General features: G+C 46.4%; 13 non-coding genes across 13 annotated transcripts; all 13 read right to left on the reverse strand.

Annotated features, from left to right (window-relative positions):
• Positions 1–633: 633 nt before the first annotated feature.
• Positions 634–705, reverse strand: TRNAA-CGC (transfer RNA alanine (anticodon CGC)). The gene has a single exon. It is a non-coding gene; the product is annotated as a tRNA-Ala (tRNA).
• A 1598-nt stretch (positions 706–2303) lies between these two features.
• On the reverse strand, positions 2304–2375 carry TRNAP-GGG (transfer RNA proline (anticodon GGG)). The gene has a single exon. It is a non-coding gene; the product is annotated as a tRNA-Pro (tRNA).
• A 723-nt stretch (positions 2376–3098) lies between these two features.
• Positions 3099–3170, reverse strand: TRNAA-CGC (transfer RNA alanine (anticodon CGC)). Its single transcript has one exon. It is a non-coding gene; the product is annotated as a tRNA-Ala (tRNA).
• A 2393-nt stretch (positions 3171–5563) lies between these two features.
• TRNAA-CGC (transfer RNA alanine (anticodon CGC)) lies at positions 5564–5635 on the reverse strand. The gene has a single exon. It is a non-coding gene; the product is annotated as a tRNA-Ala (tRNA).
• A 1622-nt stretch (positions 5636–7257) lies between these two features.
• On the reverse strand, positions 7258–7329 carry TRNAP-GGG (transfer RNA proline (anticodon GGG)). Its single transcript has one exon. It is a non-coding gene; the product is annotated as a tRNA-Pro (tRNA).
• A 723-nt stretch (positions 7330–8052) lies between these two features.
• On the reverse strand, positions 8053–8124 carry TRNAA-CGC (transfer RNA alanine (anticodon CGC)). Its single transcript has one exon. It is a non-coding gene; the product is annotated as a tRNA-Ala (tRNA).
• A 2393-nt stretch (positions 8125–10517) lies between these two features.
• TRNAV-CAC (transfer RNA valine (anticodon CAC)) lies at positions 10518–10589 on the reverse strand. Its single transcript has one exon. It is a non-coding gene; the product is annotated as a tRNA-Val (tRNA).
• Positions 10590–12187: 1598 nt separating this feature from the next.
• On the reverse strand, positions 12188–12259 carry TRNAP-GGG (transfer RNA proline (anticodon GGG)). Its single transcript has one exon. It is a non-coding gene; the product is annotated as a tRNA-Pro (tRNA).
• A 729-nt stretch (positions 12260–12988) lies between these two features.
• TRNAA-CGC (transfer RNA alanine (anticodon CGC)) lies at positions 12989–13060 on the reverse strand. Its single transcript has one exon. It is a non-coding gene; the product is annotated as a tRNA-Ala (tRNA).
• A 2395-nt stretch (positions 13061–15455) lies between these two features.
• On the reverse strand, positions 15456–15527 carry TRNAV-CAC (transfer RNA valine (anticodon CAC)). The gene has a single exon. It is a non-coding gene; the product is annotated as a tRNA-Val (tRNA).
• A 1600-nt stretch (positions 15528–17127) lies between these two features.
• TRNAP-GGG (transfer RNA proline (anticodon GGG)) lies at positions 17128–17199 on the reverse strand. Its single transcript has one exon. It is a non-coding gene; the product is annotated as a tRNA-Pro (tRNA).
• Positions 17200–17928: 729 nt separating this feature from the next.
• On the reverse strand, positions 17929–18000 carry TRNAA-CGC (transfer RNA alanine (anticodon CGC)). Its single transcript has one exon. It is a non-coding gene; the product is annotated as a tRNA-Ala (tRNA).
• Positions 18001–20392: 2392 nt separating this feature from the next.
• On the reverse strand, positions 20393–20464 carry TRNAA-CGC (transfer RNA alanine (anticodon CGC)). The gene has a single exon. It is a non-coding gene; the product is annotated as a tRNA-Ala (tRNA).
• Positions 20465–22231: the final 1767 nt, after the last annotated feature.

Below are 22231 nucleotides of genomic sequence, written 5' to 3' on the forward strand. Positions count from 1 at the left end.
CAAATGGCAGACTTCATTTTAGAGCCACCTGTGTCTGGTTGTCCATAGAAACATGCAGAAAGGCTGCCCCCCCATGCAATTCCCCTGACCAACTAATGAAAAATATCAATATGTTCAAGACTTTTGCTTTTAGAAGCCAGAGATAGGCCCCAGCAGCAGAGCTGGTAGGATATTCCAGCTCAAAACTAACAAGTTACAGAACCTGATCGACTTAGGTTGACAACAGAGGCACATCTGTGGCCACATCCAGATCCAGTGAAAACAAATTATTTTTAAAGCTAGGCATCATATGCTACAAAGGTACAATGGTGGAGCTATACATTCGGAACCAAAACAATCGACTGAAAAGAAACGCAAGGCAATGCCAATACTTTCACGATTCTGCACCGTTAAAACTGTGGTGTGATGTTTCTCTCTGTGCATTTCTATTTGTAGTGATTGTGAAGGCATACAGGATGTTGACACTGGCAGGGACGTAAACCTCAGTGATATATTATAGGCAGGTTTGCCATACGGGCACCAGCGTTTTCTCAGACAAATAGATATGAATGTCGATGATCCTATAATCATGGCCCGAGTTGCAGTGTGAAATACAAAATAACCGGGACAAAATCACACTGATGTTTATGCAAATGGAGATGCCGGGGATTGAACCCGGGACCTCATACATGCGAAGCATGCGCTCTACCACTGAGCTACATCCCCTCGGTGTGCAGTGGGCCTGTCCTGCAGACATCTTTTCCTGGGAGAATTCTTCCGGTCAAAATATGCTGCCAACTGAAGCACTAGCAAAAGACCAGGGAAAACGGGAGCAAGACTGGAAAAGCACATGGTCAGCTGAAGCAGTGTGCATTATGCTTCTCCATAAGAGATGACTTCCAGGGGAAGTATTCCACCAGAGGATTACCGTGCTCAAAGAGCCATCTCGTGGACAGAGACCATATGACAGTCAAAAAAAGGGAAACAATTGGAGATGCCAGGGATTGGACCCAGGGCCTCATCCATGCAAAGCAAGTGCTCTACCACTGAGCTACATCCCCTCGGTATGCAGTGTGTCTGTCCCGCAGACATAATTTTCAGGGAGAACTCTTCTGGTCAAAACATTCTGCCGAGTGAAGCACTAGCAAAAGAGCAGGGAAAACTGGAGCAAGAATGGAAAACCTCATGGTCACACTGAAGCAGTGTGCATTTTGCTTCTCCATAAGAGATGACTTCCAGGGGAAGATTTCCACCAGAGGATTACTGTGCTCAAAGGGCCATCTAGTGGATAGAGATCATATGACAGTCAAAAAGAGAAACAAGTGGAAATGCCCCAGGTCCTCATACATGCAAAGCATGCGCTCTACCACTGAGCTACATCCCCGCTGAGAGGACACTTCCTCATCACACCTAAAAGCTTCAGGAGGGAGTGGGCTAAGTAAGGAAAGGGGTTTGCAGTAGTGCATATGAAAAAACATGACAACTGCAAAATTACATCTTACTACTTACAATGACAAAGTTAAAGCGCCAGGTCGATCTCATCACGTTGGTGCCTGAGACATCACATAATGTGACACAGCCATCTCGGATAGATGCCCCAGATTTGAGAAGTGTAGTTATGGAGAAAAAATAAATATATATATATATATATATATATATGTATGTCTTCAAACACCAAAAATGAGATAGCACCATTTCGCGCAGGAATTCCTCCAGCCGAAAGCCCACATATGTTGCTAGATAGACTGACACCTCTTTCGGATGTCCTTCTGTATTTGCTGGCTAGTGGAAAGCAACGTGGACCCACCACTCTATAGCTCTGCCATCATGAGTGTCCCTAGCACACTCGGCAGATGTCGCTTCTCTAGGCAGACAAGCAGTGGAATTCTGCGGAAGGTCAATGGTGCTTCCATTGGTTTTGCCACTAGGCGATCCATTGCAGCCCTAGAATGAAGCATAACCCGCTGAATGCATTCAGGGTGTTCTGCGGTGGGAAAGGTCAGAGGGGGTGATAGTTGGTGAGCGTGCACAGCACCTCAGAATGACACCACTGCCTAGGAGGGGGACCGGTGGAGACACTATTTTCAGCCAATGCCCCTCTGTCTGAACGAGTCTGCCTTGTGTCATCCCGGTAAGAGATCAGGCTAACAGGCTTCCAATGAAAAAAGCAGACATCACACTGAAGCATGGTGCACCGTGCATGTCCACAATCATCGGCTCCAAAGAGAAGACGTTCAGGAACAGGATTTAGTATGGCAAAAGAACACATCATCCTAATTCCTATGTACAGGATAAAAAGCCCACAATTGAGGAAAAATATCACATGGAGATGCCTGGGATCGAACCTGGGGCCTCATACTTCCCAAGTATGTGCTCTACCACTGAGTTACATCCCCACTGCCAGCAAGGAACTGTGAAATCTACCAGATGCTGGCTGGCTGCTTGGGACTAACAGCGCCCAGAACTGACGGTAACTGTCGAATTGGAGTTTCCAAATGGCAGACTTCATTTTAGAGCCACCTGTGTCTGGTTGTCCATAGAAACATGCAGAAAGGCTGCCCCCCCATGCAATTCCCCTGACCAACTAATGAAAAATATCAATATGTTCAGGACTTTTGCTTTTAGAAGCCAGAGATAGGCCCCAGCAGCAGAGCTGGTAGGATATTCCAGCTCAAAACTAACAAGTTACAGAACCTGATCGACTTAGGTTGACAACAGAGGCACATCTGTGGCCACATCCAGTGAAAACAAATTATTTTTAAAGCTAGGCATCATATGCTACAAAGGTACAATGGTGGAGCTATACATTCGGAACCAAAACAATCGACTGAAAAGAAACGCAAGGCAATGCCAATACTTTCACGATTCTGCACCGTTAAAACTGTGGTGTGATGTTTCTCTCTGTGCATTTCTATTTGTAGTGATTGTGAAGGCATACAGGATGTTGACACTGGCAGGGACGTAAACCTCAGTGATATAGTATAGGCAGGTTTGCCATACGGGCACCAGCGTTTTCTCAGACAAATAGATATGAATGTCGATGATCCTATAATCATGGCCCGAGTTGCAGTGTGAAATACAAAATAACCGGGACAAAATCACACTGATGTTTATGCAAATGGAGATGCCGGGGATTGAACCCGGGACCTCATACATGCGAAGCATGCGCTCTAGCACTGAGCTACATCCCCTCGGTGTGCAGTGGGCCTGTCCTGCAGACATCTTTTCCTGGGAGAATTCTTCCGGTCAAAATATGCTGCCAACTGAAGCACTAGCAAAAGACCAGGGAAAACGGGAGCAAGACTGGAAAAGCACATGGTCAGCTGAAGCAGTGTGCATTATGCTTCTCCATAAGAGATGACTTCCAGGGGAAGTATTCCACCAGAGGATTACCATGCTCAAAGAGCCATCTCGTGGACAGAGACCATATGACAGTCAAAAAAAGGGAAACAATTGGAGATGCCAGGGATTGGACCCAGGGCCTCATCCATGCAAAGCAAGTGCTCTACCACTGAGCTACATCCCCTCGGTATGCAGTGTGTCTGTCCCGCAGACATAATTTTCAGGGAGAACTCTTCTGGTCAAAACATTCTGCCGAGTGAAGCACTAGCAAAAGAGCAGGGAAAACTGGAGCAAGAATGGAAAACCTCATGGTCACACTGAAGCAGTGTGCATTTTGCTTCTCCATAAGAGATGACTTCCAGGGGAAGATTTCCACCAGAGGATTACTGTGCTCAAAGGGCCATCTAGTGGATAGAGATCATATGACAGTCAAAAAGAGAAACAAGTGGAAATGCCCCAGGTCCTCATACATGCAAAGCATGCGCTCTACCACTGAGCTACATCCCCGCTGAGAGGACACTTCCTCATCACACCTAAAAGCTTCAGGAGGGAGTGGGCTAAGTAAGGAAAGGGGTTTGCAGTTGTGCATATGAAAAAACATGACAACTGCCAAATTACATCTTACTACTTACAATGACAAAGTTAAAGCGCCAGGTCGATCTCATCACGTTGGTGCCTGAGACATCACATAATGTGACACAGCCATCTCGGATAGATGCCCCAGATTTGAGAAGTGTAGTTATGGAGAAAAAATAAATATATATATATATATATATATATATGTATGTCTTCAAACACCAAAAATGAGATAGCACCATTTCGCGCAGGAATTCCTCCAGCCGAAAGCCCACATATGTTGCTAGATAGACTGACACCTCTTTCGGATGTCCTTCTGTATTTGCTGGCTAGTGGAAAGCAACGTGGACCCACCACTCTATAGCTCTGCCGTCATGAGTGTCCCTAGCACACTCGGCAGATGTCGCTTCTCTAGGCAGACAAGCAGTGGAATTCTGCGGAAGGTCAATGGTGCTTCCATTGGTTTTGCCACTAGGCGATCCATTGCAGCCCTAGAATGAAGCATAACCCGCTGAATGCATTCAGGGTGTTCTGCGGTGGGAAAGGTCAGAGGGGGTGATAGTTGGTGAGCGTGCACAGCACCTCAGAATGACACCACTGCCTAGGAGGGGGACCGGTGGAGACACTATTTTCACCCAATGCCCCTCTGTCTGAACGAGTCTGCCTTGTGTCATCCCGGTAAGAGATCAGGCTAACAGGCTTCCAATGAAAAAAGCAGACATCACACTGAAGCATGGTGCACCGTGCATGTCCACAATCATCGGCTCCAAAGAGAAGACGTTCAGGAACAGGATTTAGTATGGCAAAAGAACACATCATCCTAATTCCTATGTACAGGATAAAAAGCCCACAATTGAGGAAAAATATCACATGGAGATGCCTGGGATAGAACCTGTGGCCTCATACTTCCCAAGTATGTGCTCTACCACTGAGTTACATCCCCACTGCCAGCAAGGAACTGTGAAATCTACCAGATGCTGGCTGGCTGCTTGGGACTAACAGCGCCCAGAACTGACGGTAACTGTCGAATTGGAGTTTCCAAATGGCAGACTTCATTTTAGAGCCACCTGTGTCTGGTTGTCCATAGAAACATGCAGAAAGGCTGCCCCCCCATGCAATTCCCCTGACCAACTAATGAAAAATATCAATATGTTCAAGACTTTTGCTTTTAGAAGCCAGAGATAGGCCCCAGCAGCAGAGCTGGTAGGATATTCCAGCTCAAAACTAACAAGTTACAGAACCTGATCGACTTAGGTTGACAACAGAGGCACATCTGTGGCCACCTCCAGTGAAAACAAATTATTTTTAAAGCTAGGCATCATATGCTACAAAGGTACAATGGTGGAGCTATACATTCGGAACCAAAACAATCGACTGAAAAGAAACGCAAGGCAATGCCAATACTTTCACGATTCTGCACCGTTAAAACTGTGGTGTGATGTTTCTCTCTGTGCATTTCTATTTGTAGTGATTGTGAAGGCATACAGGATGTTGACACTGGCAGGGACGTAAACCTCAGTGATATATTATAGGCAGGTTTGCCATACGGGCACCAGCGTTTTCTCAGACAAATAGATATGAATGTCGATGATCCTATAATCATGGCCCGAGTTGCAGTGTGAAATACAAAATAACCGGGACAAAATCACACTGATGTTTATGCAAATGGAGATGCCGGGGATTGAACCCGGGACCTCATACATGCGAAGCATGCGCTCTACCACTGAGCTACATCCCCTCGGTGTGCAGTGGGCCTGTCCTGCAGACATCTTTTCCTGGGAGAATTCTTCCGGTCAAAATATGCTGCCAACTGAAGCACTAGCAAAAGACCAGGGAAAACGGGAGCAAGACTGGAAAAGCACATGGTCAGCTGAAGCAGTGTGCATTATGCTTCTCCATAAGAGATGACTTCCAGGGGAAGTATTCCACCAGAGGATTACCGTGCTCAAAGAGCCATCTCGTGGACAGAGACCATATGACAGTCAAAAAAAGGGAAACAATTGGAGATGCCAGGGATTGGACCCAGGGCCTCATCCATGCAAAGCAAGTGCTCTACCACTGAGCTACATCCCCTCGGTATGCAGTGTGTCTGTCCCGCAGACATAATTTTCAGGGAGAACTCTTCTGGTCAAAACATTCTGCCGAGTGAAGCACTAGCAAAAGAGCAGGGAAAACTGGAGCAAGAATGGAAAACCTCATGGTCACACTGAAGCAGTGTGCATTTTGCCTCTCCATAAGAGATGACTTCCAGGGGAAGATTTCCACCAGAGGATTACTGTGCTCAAAGGGCCATCTAGTGGATAGAGATCATATGACAGTCAAAAAGAGAAACAAGTGGAAATGCCCCAGGTCCTCATACATGCAAAGCATGCGCTCTACCACTGAGCTACATCCCCGCTGAGAGGACACTTCCTCATCACACCTAAAAGCTTCAGGAGGGAGTGGGCTAAGTAAGGAAAGGGGTTTGCAGTAGTGCATATGAAAAAACATAACAACTGCCAAATTACATCTTACTACTTACAATGACAAAGTTAAAGCGCCAGGTCGATCTCATCACGTTGGTGCCTGAGACATCACATAATGTGACACAGCCATCTCGGATAGATGCCCCAGATTTGAGAAGTGTAGTTATGGAGAAAAAATAAATATATATATATATATATATATATATATATATATATATATATATATATATGTATGTCTTCAAACACCAAAAATGAGATAGCACCATTTCGCGCAGGAATTCCTCCAGCCGAAAGCCCACATATGTTGCTAGATAGACTGACACCTCTTTCGGATGTCCTTCTGTATTTGCTGGCTAGTGGAAAGCAACGTGGACCCACCACTCTATAGCTCTGCCATCATGAGTGTCCCTAGCACACTCGGCAGATGTCGCTTCTCTAGGCAGACAAGCAGTGGAATTCTGCGGAAGGTCAATGGTGCTTCCATTGGTTTTGCCACTAGGCGATCCATTGCAGCCCTAGAATGAAGCATAACCCGCTGAATGCATTCAGGGTGTTCTGCGGTGGGAAAGGTCAGAGGGGGTGATAGTTGGTGAGCGTGCACAGCACCTCAGAATGACACCACTGCCTAGGAGGGGGACCGGTGGAGACACTATTTTCAGCCAATGCCCCTCTGTCTGAACGAGTCTGCCTTGTGTCATCCCGGTAAGAGATCAGGCTAACAGGCTTCCAATGAAAAAAGCAGACATCACACTGAAGCATGGTGCACCGTGCATGTCCACAATCATCGGCTCCAAAGAGAAGACGTTCAGGAACAGGATTTAGTATGGCAAAAGAACACATCATCCTAATTCCTATGTACAGGATAAAAAGCCCACAATTGAGGAAAAATATCACATGGAGATGCCTGGGATCGAACCTGGGGCCTCATACTTCCCAAGTATGTGCTCTACCACTGAGTTACATCCCCACTGCCAGCAAGGAACTGTGAAATCTACCAGATGCTGGCTGGCTGCTTGGGACTAACAGCGCCCAGAACTGACGGTAACTGTCGAATTGGAGTTTCCAAATGGCAGACTTCATTTTAGAGCCACCTGTGTCTGGTTGTCCATAGAAACATGCAGAAAGGCTGCCCCCCCATGCAATTCCCCTGACCAACTAATGAAAAATATCAATATGTTCAGGACTTTTGCTTTTAGAAGCCAGAGATAGGCCCCAGCAGCAGAGCTGGTAGGATATTCCAGCTCAAAACTAACAAGTTACAGAACCTGATCGACTTAGGTTGACAACAGAGGCACATCTGTGGCCACATCCAGTGAAAACAAATTATTTTTAAAGCTAGGCATCATATGCTACAAAGGTACAATGGTGGAGCTATACATTCGGAACCAAAACAATCGACTGAAAAGAAACGCAAGGCAATGCCAATACTTTCACGATTCTGCACCGTTAAAACTGTGGTGTGATGTTTCTCTCTGTGCATTTCTATTTGTAGTGATTGTGAAGGCATACAGGATGTTGACACTGGCAGGGACGTAAACCTCAGTGATATATTATAGGCAGGTTTGCCATACGGGCACCAGCGTTTTCTCAGACAAATAGATATGAATGTCGATGATCCTATAATCATGGCCCGAGTTGCAGTGTGAAATACAAAATAACCGGGACAAAATCACACTGATGTTTATGCAAATGGAGATGCCGGGGATTGAACCCGGGACCTCATACATGCGAAGCATGCGCTCTAGCACTGAGCTACATCCCCTCGGTGTGCAGTGGGCCTGTCCTGCAGACATCTTTTCCTGGGAGAATTCTTCCGGTCAAAATATGCTGCCAACTGAAGCACTAGCAAAAGACCAGGGAAAACGGGAGCAAGATTGGAAAAGCACATGGTCAGCTGAAGCAGTGTGCATTATGCTTCTCCATAAGAGATGACTTCCAGGGGAAGTATTCCACCAGAGGATTACCATGCTCAAAGAGCCATCTCGTGGACAGAGACCATATGACAGTCAAAAAAAGGGAAACAATTGGAGATGCCAGGGATTGGACCCAGGGCCTCATCCATGCAAAGCAAGTGCTCTACCACTGAGCTACATCCCCTCGGTATGCAGTGTGTCTGTCCCGCAGACATAATTTTCAGGGAGAACTCTTCTGGTCAAAACATTCTGCCGAGTGAAGCACTAGCAAAAGAGCAGGGAAAACTGGAGCAAGAATGGAAAACCTCATGGTCACACTGAAGCAGTGTGCATTTTGCTTCTCCATAAGAGATGACTTCCAGGGGAAGATTTCCACCAGAGGATTACTGTGCTCAAAGGGCCATCTAGTGGATAGAGATCATATGACAGTCAAAAAGAGAAACAAGTGGAAATGCCCCAGGTCCTCATACATGCAAAGCATGCGCTCTACCACTGAGCTACATCCCCGCTGAGAGGACACTTCCTCATCACACCTAAAAGCTTCAGGAGGGAGTGGGCTAAGTAAGGAAAGGGGTTTGCAGTTGTGCATATGAAAAAACATGACAACTGCCAAATTACATCTTACTACTTACAATGACAAAGTTAAAGCGCCAGGTCGATCTCATCACGTTGGTGCCTGAGACATCACATAATGTGACACAGCCATCTCGGATAGATGCCCCAGATTTGAGAAGTGTAGTTATGGAGAAAAAATAAATATATATATATATATATATATATATGTATGTCTTCAAACACCAAAAATGAGATAGCACCATTTCGCGCAGGAATTCCTCCAGCCGAAAGCCCACATATGTTGCTAGATAGACTGACACCTCTTTCGGATGTCCTTCTGTATTTGCTGGCTAGTGGAAAGCAACGTGGACCCACCACTCTATAGCTCTGCCGTCATGAGTGTCCCTAGCACACTCGGCAGATGTCGCTTCTCTAGGCAGACAAGCAGTGGAATTCTGCGGAAGGTCAATGGTGCTTCCATTGGTTTTGCCACTAGGCGATCCATTGCAGCCCTAGAATGAAGCATAACCCGCTGAATGCATTCAGGGTGTTCTGCGGTGGGAAAGGTCAGAGGGGGTGATAGTTGGTGAGCGTGCACAGCACCTCAGAATGACACCACTGCCTAGGAGGGGGACCGGTGGAGACACTATTTTCACCCAATGCCCCTCTGTCTGAACGAGTCTGCCTTGTGTCATCCCGGTAAGAGATCAGGCTAACAGGCTTCCAATGAAAAAAGCAGACATCACACTGAAGCATGGTGCACCGTGCATGTCCACAATCATCGGCTCCAAAGAGAAGACGTTCAGGAACAGGATTTAGTATGGCAAAAGAACACATCATCCTAATTCCTATGTACAGGATAAAAAGCCCACAATTGAGGAAAAATATCACATGGAGATGCCTGGGATAGAACCTGTGGCCTCATACTTCCCAAGTATGTGCTCTACCACTGAGTTACATCCCCACTGCCAGCAAGGAACTGTGAAATCTACCAGATGCTGGCTGGCTGCTTGGGACTAACAGCGCCCAGAACTGACGGTAACTGTCGAATTGGAGTTTCCAAATGGCAGACTTCATTTTAGAGCCACCTGTGTCTGGTTGTCCATAGAAACATGCAGAAAGGCTGCCCCCCCATGCAATTCCCCTGACCAACTAATGAAAAATATCAATATGTTCAAGACTTTTGCTTTTAGAAGCCAGAGATAGGCCCCAGCAGCAGAGCTGGTAGGATATTCCAGCTCAAAACTAACAAGTTACAGAACCTGATCGACTTAGGTTGACAACAGAGGCACATCTGTGGCCACCTCCAGTGAAAACAAATTATTTTTAAAGCTAGGCATCATATGCTACAAAGGTACAATGGTGGAGCTATACATTCGGAACCAAAACAATCGACTGAAAAGAAACGCAAGGCAATGCCAATACTTTCACGATTCTGCACCGTTAAAACTGTGGTGTGATGTTTCTCTCTGTGCATTTCTATTTGTAGTGATTGTGAAGGCATACAGGATGTTGACACTGGCAGGGACGTAAACCTCAGTGATATATTATAGGCAGGTTTGCCATACGGGCACCAGCGTTTTCTCAGACAAATAGATATGAATGTCGATGATCCTATAATCATGGCCCGAGTTGCAGTGTGAAATACAAAATAACCGGGACAAAATCACACTGATGTTTATGCAAATGGAGATGCCGGGGATTGAACCCGGGACCTCATACATGTGAAGCATGCGCTCTACCACTGAGCTACATCCCCTCGGTGTGCAGTGGGCCTGTCCTGCAGACATCTTTTCCTGGGAGAATTCTTCCGGTCAAAATATGCTGCCAACTGAAGCACTAGCAAAAGACCAGGGAAAACGGGAGCAAGACTGGAAAAGCACATGGTCAGCTGAAGCAGTGTGCATTATGCTTCTCCATAAGAGATGACTTCCAGGGGAAGTATTCCACCAGAGGATTACCATGCTCAAAGAGCCATCTCGTGGACAGAGACCATATGACAGTCAAAAAAAGGGAAACAATTGGAGATGCCAGGGATTGGACCCAGGGCCTCATCCATGCAAAGCAAGTGCTCTACCACTGAGCTACATCCCCTCGGTATGCAGTGTGTCTGTCCCGCAGACATCATTTTCAGGGAGAACTCTTCTGGTCAAAACATTCTGCCGAGTGAAGCACTAGCAAAAGAGCAGGGAAAACTGGAGCAAGAATGGAAAACCTCATGGTCACACTGAAGCAGTGTGCATTTTGCTTCTCCATAAGAGATGACTTCCAGGGGAAGATTTCCACCAGAGGATTACTGTGCTCAAAGGGCCATCTAGTGGATAGAGATCATATGACAGTCAAAAAGAGAAACAAGTGGAAATGCCCCAGGTCCTCATACATGCAAAGCATGCGCTCTACCACTGAGCTACATCCCCGCTGAGAGGACACTTCCTCATCACACCTAAAAGCTTCAGGAGGGAGTGGGCTAAGTAAGGAAAGGGGTTTGCAGTAGTGCATATGAAAAAACATGACAACTGCAAAATTACATCTTACTACTTACAATGACAAAGTTAAAGCGCCAGGTCGATCTCATCACGTTGGTGCCTGAGACATCACATAATGTGACACAGCCATCTCGGATAGATGCCCCAGATTTGAGAAGTGTAGTTATGGAGAAAAAATAAATATATATATATATATATATATATATGTATGTCTTCAAACACCAAAAATGAGATAGCACCATTTCGCGCAGGAATTCCTCCAGCCGAAAGCCCACATATGTTGCTAGATAGACTGACACCTCTTTCGGATGTCCTTCTGTATTTGCTGGCTAGTGGAAAGCAACGTGGACCCACCACTCTATAGCTCTGCCATCATGAGTGTCCCTAGCACACTCGGCAGATGTCGCTTCTCTAGGCAGACAAGCAGTGGAATTCTGCGGAAGGTCAATGGTGCTTCCATTGGTTTTGCCACTAGGCGATCCATTGCAGCCCTAGAATGAAGCATAACCCGCTGAATGCATTCAGGGTGTTCTGCGGTGGGAAAGGTCAGAGGGGGTGATAGTTGGTGAGCGTGCACAGCACCTCAGAATGACACCACTGCCTAGGAGGGGGACTGGTGGAGACACTATTTTCAGCCAATGCCCCTCTGTCTGAACGAGTCTGCCTTGTGTCATCCCGGTAAGAGATCAGGCTAACAGGCTTCCAATGAAAAAAGCAGACATCACACTGAAGCATGGTGCACCGTGCATGTCCACAATCATCGGCTCCAAAGAGAAGACGTTCAGGAACAGGATTTAGTATGGCAAAAGAACACATCATCCTAATTCCTATGTACAGGATAAAAAGCCCACAATTGAGGAAAAATATCACATGGAGATGCCTGGGATCGAACCTGGGGCCTCATACTTCCCAAGTATGTGCTCTACCACTGAGTTACATCCCCACTGCCAGCAAGGAACTGTGAAATCTACCAGATGCTGGCTGGCTGCTTGGGACTAACAGCGCCCAGAACTGACGGTAACTGTCGAATTGGAGTTTCCAAATGGCAGACTTCATTTTAGAGCCACCTGTGTCTGGTTGTCCATAGAAACATGCAGAAAGGCTGCCCCCCCATGCAATTCCCCTGACCAACTAATGAAAAATATCAATATGTTCAGGACTTTTGCTTTTAGAAGCCAGAGATAGGCCCCAGCAGCAGAGCTGGTAGGATATTCCAGCTCAAAACTAACAAGTTACAGAACCTGATCGACTTAGGTTGACAACAGAGGCACATCTGTGGCCACATCCAGATCCAGTGAAAACAAATTATTTTTAAAGCTAGGCATCATATGCTACAAAGGTACAATGGTGGAGCTATACATTCGGAACCAAAACAATCGACTGAAAAGAAACGCAAGGCAATGCCAATACTTTCACGATTCTGCACCGTTAAAACTGTGGTGTGATGTTTCTCTCTGTGCATTTCTATTTGTAGTGATTGTGAAGGCATACAGGATGTTGACACTGGCAGGGACGTAAACCTCAGTGATATATTATAGGCAGGTTTGCCATACGGGCACCAGCGTTTTCTCAGACAAATAGATATGAATGTCGATGATCCTATAATCATGGCCCGAGTTGCAGTGTGAAATACAAAATAACCGGGACAAAATCACACTGATGTTTATGCAAATGGAGATGCCGGGGATTGAACCCGGGACCTCATACATGCGAAGCATGCGCTCTACCACTGAGCTACATCCCCTCGGTGTGCAGTGGGCCTGTCCTGCAGACATCTTTTCCTGGGAGAATTCTTCCGGTCAAAATATGCTGCCAACTGAAGCACTAGCAAAAGACCAGGGAAAACGGGAGCAAGACTGGAAAAGCACATGGTCAGCTGAAGCAGTGTGCATTATGCTTCTCCATAAGAGATGACTTCCAGGGGAAGTATTCCACCAGAGGATTACCGTGCTCAAAGAGCCATCTCGTGGACAGAGACCATATGACAGTCAAAAAAAGGGAAACAATTGGAGATGCCAGGGATTGGACCCAGGGCCTCATCCATGCAAAGCAAGTGCTCTACCACTGAGCTACATCCCCTCGGTATGCAGTGTGTCTGTCCCGCAGACATAATTTTCAGGGAGAACTCTTCTGGTCAAAACATTCTGCCGAGTGAAGCACTAGCAAAAGAGCAGGGAAAACTGGAGCAAGAATGGAAAACCTCATGGTCACACTGAAGCAGTGTGCATTTTGCTTCTCCATAAGAGATGACTTCCAGGGGAAGATTTCCACCAGAGGATTACTGTGCTCAAAGGGCCATCTAGTGGATAGAGATCATATGACAGTCAAAAAGAGAAACAAGTGGAAATGCCCCAGGTCCTCATACATGCAAAGCATGCGCTCTACCACTGAGCTACATCCCCGCTGAGAGGACGCTTCCTCATCACACCTAAAAGCTTCAGGAGGGAGTGGGCTAAGTAAGGAAAGGGGTTTGCAGTAGTGCATATGAAAAAACATGACAACTGCCAAATTACATCTTACTACTTACAATGACAAAGTTAAAGCGCCAGGTCGATCTCATCACGTTGGTGCCTGAGACATCACATAATGTGACACAGCCATCTCGGATAGATGCCCCAGATTTGAGAAGTGTAGTTATGGAGAAAAAATAAATATATATATATATATATATATATATATGTATGTCTTCAAACACCAAAAATGAGATAGCACCATTTCGCGCAGGAATTCCTCCAGCCGAAAGCCCACATATGTTGCTAGATAGACTGACACCTCTTTCGGATGTCCTTCTGTATTTGCTGGCTAGTGGAAAGCAACGTGGACCCACCACTCTATAGCTCTGCCGTCATGAGTGTCCCTAGCACACTCGGCAGATGTCGCTTCTCTAGGCAGACAAGCAGTGGAATTCTGCGGAAGGTCAATGGTGCTTCCATTGGTTTTGCCACTAGGCGATCCATTGCAGCCCTAGAATGAAGCATAACCCGCTGAATGCATTCAGGGTGTTCTGCGGTGGGAAAGGTCAGAGGGGGTGATAGTTGGTGAGCGTGCACAGCACCTCAGAATGACACCACTGCCTAGCAGGAGGACCGGTGGAGACACTATTTTCAGCCAATGCCCCTCTGTCTGAACGAGTCTGCCTTGTGTCATCCCGGTAAGAGATCAGGCTAACAGGCTTCCAATGAAAAAAGCAGACATCACACTGAAGCATGGTGCACCGTGCATGTCCACAATCATCGGCTCCAAAGAGAAGACGTTCAGGAACAGGATTTAGTATGGCAAAAGAACACATCATCCTAATTCCTATGTACAGGATAAAAAGCCCACAATTGAGGAAAAATATCACATGGAGATGCCTGGGATCGAACCTGTGGCCTCATACTTCCCAAGTATGTGCTCTACCACTGAGTTACATCCCCACTGCCAGCAAGGAACTGTGAAATCTACCAGATGCTGGCTGGCTGCTTGGGACTAACAGCGCCCAGAACTGACGGTAACTGTCGAATTGGAGTTTCCAAATGGCAGACTTCATTTTAGAGCCACCTGTGTCTGGTTGTCCATAGAAACATGCAGAAAGGCTGCCCCCCCATGCAATTCCCCTGACCAACTAATGAAAAATATCAATATGTTCAAGACTTTTGCTTTTAGAAGCCAGAGATAGGCCCCAGCAGCAGAGCTGGTAGGATATTCCAGCTCAAAACTAACAAGTTACAGAACCTGATCGACTTAGGTTGACAACAGAGGCACATCTGTGGCCACCTCCAGTGAAAACAAATTATTTTTAAAGCTAGGCATCATATGCTACAAAGGTACAATGGTGGAGCTATACATTCGGAACCAAAACAATCGACTGAAAAGAAACGCAAGGCAATGCCAATACTTTCACGATTCTGCACCGTTAAAACTGTGGTGTGATGTTTCTCTCTGTGCATTTCTATTTGTAGTGATTGTGAAGGCATACAGGATGTTGACACTGGCAGGGACGTAAACCTCAGTGATATATTATAGGCAGGTTTGCCATACGGGCACCAGCGTTTTCTCAGACAAATAGATATGAATGTCGATGATCCTATAATCATGGCCCGAGTTGCAGTGTGAAATACAAAATAACCGGGACAAAATCACACTGATGTTTATGCAAATGGAGATGCCGGGGATTGAACCCGGGACCTCATACATGTGAAGCATGCGCTCTACCACTGAGCTACATCCCCTCGGTGTGCAGTGGGCCTGTCCTGCAGACATCTTTTCCTGGGAGAATTCTTCCGGTCAAAATATGCTGCCAACTGAAGCACTAGCAAAAGACCAGGGAAAACGGGAGCAAGACTGGAAAAGCACATGGTCAGCTGAAGCAGTGTGCATTATGCTTCTCCATAAGAGATGACTTCCAGGGGAAGTATTCCACCAGAGGATTACCATGCTCAAAGAGCCATCTCGTGGACAGAGACCATATGACAGTCAAAAAAAGGGAAACAATTGGAGATGCCAGGGATTGGACCCAGGGCCTCATCCATGCAAAGCAAGTGCTCTACCACTGAGCTACATCCCCTCGGTATGCAGTGTGTCTGTCCCGCAGACATCATTTTCAGGGAGAACTCTTCTGGTCAAAACATTCTGCCGAGTGAAGCACTAGCAAAAGAGCAGGGAAAACTGGAGCAAGAATGGAAAACCTCATGGTCACACTGAAGCAGTGTGCATTTTGCTTCTCCATAAGAGATGACTTCCAGGGGAAGATTTCCACCAGAGGATTACTGTGCTCAAAGGGCCATCTAGTGGATAGAGATCATATGACAGTCAAAAAGAGAAACAAGTGGAAATGCCCCAGGTCCTCATACATGCAAAGCATGCGCTCTACCACTGAGCTACATCCCCGCTGAGAGGACACTTCCTCATCACACCTAAAAGCTTCAGGAGGGAGTGGGCTAAGTAAGGAAAGGGGTTTGCAGTAGTGCATATGAAAAAACATGACAACTGCAAAATTACATCTTACTACTTACAATGACAAAGTTAAAGCGCCAGGTCGATCTCATCACGTTGGTGCCTGAGACATCACATAATGTGACACAGCCATCTCGGATAGATGCCCCAGATTTGAGAAGTGTAGTTATGGAGAAAAAATAAATATATATATATATATATATATATATATGTATGTCTTCAAACACCAAAAATGAGATAGCACCATTTCGCGCAGGAATTCCTCCAGCCGAAAGCCCACATATGTTGCTAGATAGACTGACACCTCTTTCGGATGTCCTTCTGTATTTGCTGGCTAGTGGAAAGCAACGTGGACCCACCACTCTATAGCTCTGCCATCATGAGTGTCCCTAGCACACTCGGCAGATGTCGCTTCTCTAGGCAGACAAGCAGTGGAATTCTGCGGAAGGTCAATGGTGCTTCCATTGGTTTTGCCACTAGGCGATCCATTGCAGCCCTAGAATGAAGCATAACCCGCTGAATGCATTCAGGGTGTTCTGCGGTGGGAAAGGTCAGAGGGGGTGATAGTTGGTGAGCGTGCACAGCACCTCAGAATGACACCACTGCCTAGGAGGGGGACCGGTGGAGACACTATTTTCAGCCAATGCCCCTCTGTCTGAACGAGTCTGCCTTGTGTCATCCCGGTAAGAGATCAGGCTAACAGGCTTCCAATGAAAAAAGCAGACATCACACTGAAGCATGGTGCACCGTGCATGTCCACAATCATCGGCTCCAAAGAGAAGACGTTCAGGAACAGGATTTAGTATGGCAAAAGAACACATCATCCTAATTCCTATGTACAGGATAAAAAGCCCACAATTGAGGAAAAATATCACATGGAGATGCCTGGGATCGAACCTGGGGCCTCATACTTCCCAAGTATGTGCTCTACCACTGAGTTACATCCCCACTGCCAGCAAGGAACTGTGAAATCTACCAGATGCTGGCTGGCTGCTTGGGACTAACAGCGCCCAGAACTGACGGTAACTGTCGAATTGGAGTTTCCAAATGGCAGACTTCATTTTAGAGCCACCTGTGTCTGGTTGTCCATAGAAACATGCAGAAAGGCTGCCCCCCCATGCAATTCCCCTGACCAACTAATGAAAAATATCAATATGTTCAGGACTTTTGCTTTTAGAAGCCAGAGATAGGCCCCAGCAGCAGAGCTGGTAGGATATTCCAGCTCAAAACTAACAAGTTACAGAACCTGATCGACTTAGGTTGACAACAGAGGCACATCTGTGGCCACATCCAGATCCAGTGAAAACAAATTATTTTTAAAGCTAGGCATCATATGCTACAAAGGTACAATGGTGGAGCTATACATTCGGAACCAAAACAATCGACTGAAAAGAAACGCAAGGCAATGCCAATACTTTCACGATTCTGCACCGTTAAAACTGTGGTGTGATGTTTCTCTCTGTGCATTTCTATTTGTAGTGATTGTGAAGGCATACAGGATGTTGACACTGGCAGGGACGTAAACCTCAGTGATATATTATAGGCAGGTTTGCCATACGGGCACCAGCGTTTTCTCAGACAAATAGATATGAATGTCGATGATCCTATAATCATGGCCCGAGTTGCAGTGTGAAATACAAAATAACCGGGACAAAATCACACTGATGTTTATGCAAATGGAGATGCCGGGGATTGAACCCGGGACCTCATACATGCGAAGCATGCGCTCTACCACTGAGCTACATCCCCTCGGTGTGCAGTGGGCCTGTCCTGCAGACATCTTTTCCTGGGAGAATTCTTCCGGTCAAAATATGCTGCCAACTGAAGCACTAGCAAAAGACCAGGGAAAACGGGAGCAAGACTGGAAAAGCACATGGTCAGCTGAAGCAGTGTGCATTATGCTTCTCCATAAGAGATGACTTCCAGGGGAAGTATTCCACCAGAGGATTACCGTGCTCAAAGAGCCATCTCGTGGACAGAGACCATATGACAGTCAAAAAAAGGGAAACAATTGGAGATGCCAGGGATTGGACCCAGGGCCTCATCCATGCAAAGCAAGTGCTCTACCACTGAGCTACATCCCCTCGGTATGCAGTGTGTCTGTCCCGCAGACATAATTTTCAGGGAGAACTCTTCTGGTCAAAACATTCTGCCGAGTGAAGCACTAGCAAAAGAGCAGGGAAAACTGGAGCAAGAATGGAAAACCTCATGGTCACACTGAAGCAGTGTGCATTTTGCTTCTCCATAAGAGATGACTTCCAGGGGAAGATTTCCACCAGAGGATTACTGTGCTCAAAGGGCCATCTAGTGGATAGAGATCATATGACAGTCAAAAAGAGAAACAAGTGGAAATGCCCCAGGTCCTCATACATGCAAAGCATGCGCTCTACCACTGAGCTACATCCCCGCTGAGAGGACGCTTCCTCATCACACCTAAAAGCTTCAGGAGGGAGTGGGCTAAGTAAGGAAAGGGGTTTGCAGTAGTGCATATGAAAAAACATGACAACTGCCAAATTACATCTTACTACTTACAATGACAAAGTTAAAGCGCCAGGTCGATCTCATCACGTTGGTGCCTGAGACATCACATAATGTGACACAGCCATCTCGGATAGATGCCCCAGATTTGAGAAGTGTAGTTATGGAGAAAAAATAAATATATATATATATATATATATATATGTATGTCTTCAAACACCAAAAATGAGATAGCACCATTTCGCGCAGGAATTCCTCCAGCCGAAAGCCCACATATGTTGCTAGATAGACTGACACCTCTTTCGGATGTCCTTCTGTATTTGCTGGCTAGTGGAAAGCAACGTGGACCCACCACTCTATAGCTCTGCCGTCATGAGTGTCCCTAGCACACTCGGCAGATGTCGCTTCTCTAGGCAGACAAGCAGTGGAATTCTGCGGAAGGTCAATGGTGCTTCCATTGGTTTTGCCACTAGGCGATCCATTGCAGCCCTAGAATGAAGCATAACCCGCTGAATGCATTCAGGGTGTTCTGCGGTGGGAAAGGTCAGAGGGGGTGATAGTTGGTGAGCGTGCACAGCACCTCAGAATGACACCACTGCCTAGCAGGGGGACCGGTGGAGACACTATTTTCAGCCAATGCCCCTCTGTCTGAACGAGTCTGCCTTGTGTCATCCCGGTAAGAGATCAGGCTAACAGGCTTCCAATGAAAAAAGCAGACATCACACTGAAGCATGGTGCACCGTGCATGTCCACAATCATCGGCTCCAAAGAGAAGACGTTCAGGAACAGGATTTAGTATGGCAAAAGAACACATCATCCTAATTCCTATGTACAGGATAAAAAGCCCACAATTGAGGAAAAATATCACATGGAGATGCCTGGGATCGAACCTGTGGCCTCATACTTCCCAAGTATGTGCTCTACCACTGAGTTACATCCCCACTGCCAGCAAGGAACTGTGAAATCTACCAGATGCTGGCTGGCTGCTTGGGACTAACAGCGCCCAGAACTGACGGTAACTGTCGAATTGGAGTTTCCAAATGGCAGACTTCATTTTAGAGCCACCTGTGTCTGGTTGTCCATAGAAACATGCAGAAAGGCTGCCCCCCCTGCAATTCCCCTGACCAACTAATGAAAAATATCAATATGTTCAAGACTTTTGCTTTTAGAAGCCAGAGATAGGCCCCAGCAGCAGAGCTGGTAGGATATTCCAGCTCAAAACTAACAAGTTACAGAACCTGATCGACTTAGGTTGACAACAGAGGCACATCTGTGGCCACATCCAGTGAAAACAAATTATTTTTAAAGCTAGGCATCATATGCTACAAAGGTACAATGGTGGAGCTATACATTCGGAACCAAAACAATCGACTGAAAAGAAACGCAAGGCAATGCCAATACTTTCACGATTCTGCACCGTTAAAACTGTGGTGTGATGTTTCTCTCTGTGCATTTCTATTTGTAGTGATTGTGAAGGCATACAGGATGTTGACACTGGCAGGGACGTAAACCTCAGTGATATATTATAGGCAGGTTTGCCATACGGGCACCAGCGTTTTCTCAGACAAATAGATATGAATGTCGATGATCCTATAATCATGGCCCGAGTTGCAGTGTGAAATACAAAATAACCGGGACAAAATCACACTGATGTTTATGCAAATGGAGATGCCGGGGATTGAACCCGGGACCTCATACATGCGAAGCATGCGCTCTACCACTGAGCTACATCCCCTCGGTGTGCAGTGGGCCTGTCCTGCAGACATCTTTTCCTGGGAGAATTCTTCCGGTCAAAATATGCTGCCAACTGAAGCACTAGCAAAAGACCAGGGAAAACGGGAGCAAGACTGGAAAAGCACATGGTCAGCTGAAGCAGTGTGCATTATGCTTCTCCATAAGAGATGACTTCCAGGGGAAGTATTCCACCAGAGGATTACCGTGCTCAAAGAGCCATCTCGTGGACAGAGACCATATGACAGTCAAAAAAAGGGAAACAATTGGAGATGCCAGGGATTGGACCCAGGGCCTCATCCATGCAAAGCAAGTGCTCTACCACTGAGCTACATCCCCTCGGTATGCAGTGTGTCTGTCCCGCAGACATCATTTTCAGGGAGAACTCTTCTGGTCAAAACATTCTGCCGAGTGAAGCACTAGCAAAAGAGCAGGGAAAACTGGAGCAAGAATGGAAAACCTCATGGTCACACTGAAGCAGTGTGCATTTTGCTTCTCCATAAGAGATGACTTCCAGGGGAAGATTTCCACCAGAGGATTACTGTGCTCAAAGGGCCATCTAGTGGATAGAGATCATATGACAGTCAAAAAGAGAAACAAGTGGAAATGCCCCAGGTCCTCATACATGCAAAGCATGCGCTCTACCACTGAGCTACATCCCCGCTGAGAGGACGCTTCCTCATCACACCTAAAAGCTTCAGGAGGGAGTGGGCTAAGTAAGGAAAGGGGTTTGCAGTAGTGCATATGAAAAAACATGACAACTGCCAAATTACATCTTACTACTTACAATGACAAAGTTAAAGCGCCAGGTCGATCTCATCACGTTGGTGCCTGAGACATCACATAATGTGACACAGCCATCTCGGATAGATGCCCCAGATTTGAGAAGTGTAGTTATGGAGAAAAAATAAATATATATATATATATATATATATGTATGTCTTCAAACACCAAAAATGAGATAGCACCATTTCGCGCAGGAATTCCTCCAGCCGAAAGCCCACATATGTTGCTAGATAGACTGACACCTCTTTCGGATGTCCTTCTGTATTTGCTGGCTAGTGGAAAGCCACGTGGACCCACCACTCTATAGCTCTGCCGTCATGAGTGTCCCTAGCACACTCGGCAGATGTCGCTTCTCTAGGCAGACAAGCAGTGGAATTCTGCGGAAGGTCAATGGTGCTTCCATTGGTTTTGCCACTAGGCGATCCATTGCAGCCCTAGAATGAAGCATAACCCGCTGAATGCATTCAGGGTGTTCTGCGGTGGGAAAGGTCAGAGGGGGTGATAGTTGGTGAGCGTGCACAGCACCTCAGAATGACACCACTGCCTAGCAGGGGGACCGGTGGAGACACTATTTTCAGCCAATGCCCCTCTGTCTGAACGAGTCTGCCTTGTGTCATCCCGGTAAGAGATCAGGCTAACAGGCTTCCAATGAAAAAAGCAGACATCACACTGAAGCATGGTGCACCGTGCATGTCCACAATCATCGGCTCCAAAGAGAAGACGTTCAGGAACAGGATTTAGTATGGCAAAAGAACACATCATCCTAATTCCTATGTACAGGATAAAAAGCCCACAATTGAGGAAAAATATCACATGGAGATGCCTGGGATCGAACCTGTGGCCTCATACTTCCCAAGTATGTGCTCTACCACTGAGTTACATCCCCACTGCCAGCAAGGAACTGTGAAATCTACCAGATGCTGGCTGGCTGCTTGGGACTAACAGCGCCCAGAACTGACGGTAACTGTCGAATTGGAGTTTCCAA

The sequence above is a fragment of the Ambystoma mexicanum genome (assembly GCF_040938575.1).
Source record: "Ambystoma mexicanum isolate Mex_15411 chromosome 12 unlocalized genomic scaffold, UKY_AmexF1_1 Mex_chr12_unloc.1, whole genome shotgun sequence".
Lineage (NCBI taxonomy): Eukaryota > Metazoa > Chordata > Amphibia > Caudata > Ambystomatidae > Ambystoma > Ambystoma mexicanum.